Source organism: Penaeus monodon, chromosome 24 (assembly GCF_015228065.2).
Source record: "Penaeus monodon isolate SGIC_2016 chromosome 24, NSTDA_Pmon_1, whole genome shotgun sequence".
In the NCBI taxonomy this organism is placed as follows: domain Eukaryota; kingdom Metazoa; phylum Arthropoda; class Malacostraca; order Decapoda; family Penaeidae; genus Penaeus; species Penaeus monodon.
This window is the reverse complement of record NC_051409.1, coordinates 33,810,672-33,810,911: the sequence shown is the minus strand read 5'-3', so window position 1 is coordinate 33,810,911 and position 240 is coordinate 33,810,672.

Below are 240 nucleotides of genomic sequence, written 5' to 3'. Positions count from 1 at the left end.
ATATTCCTTTTCCTCTTAGAAACAGCTGTCTTTGTTTGCAATTTCCTCTAGAAAGGGGGATTCAAAATCATGGTCCTTTTGCAACTGCCATTAAGATGTAGATCGGGTCTGACTCCCGGAATTGTAATCTCAGTTTCTTGTTATTCCTTTTTTTTTCTCTACTTTTCCTTCTTTTCCATTGTTCTGTAAGCCCCTTGTTCTGTTATTTCGCTTGTCTTGGATGTGCTGTTTGCGGGTGAC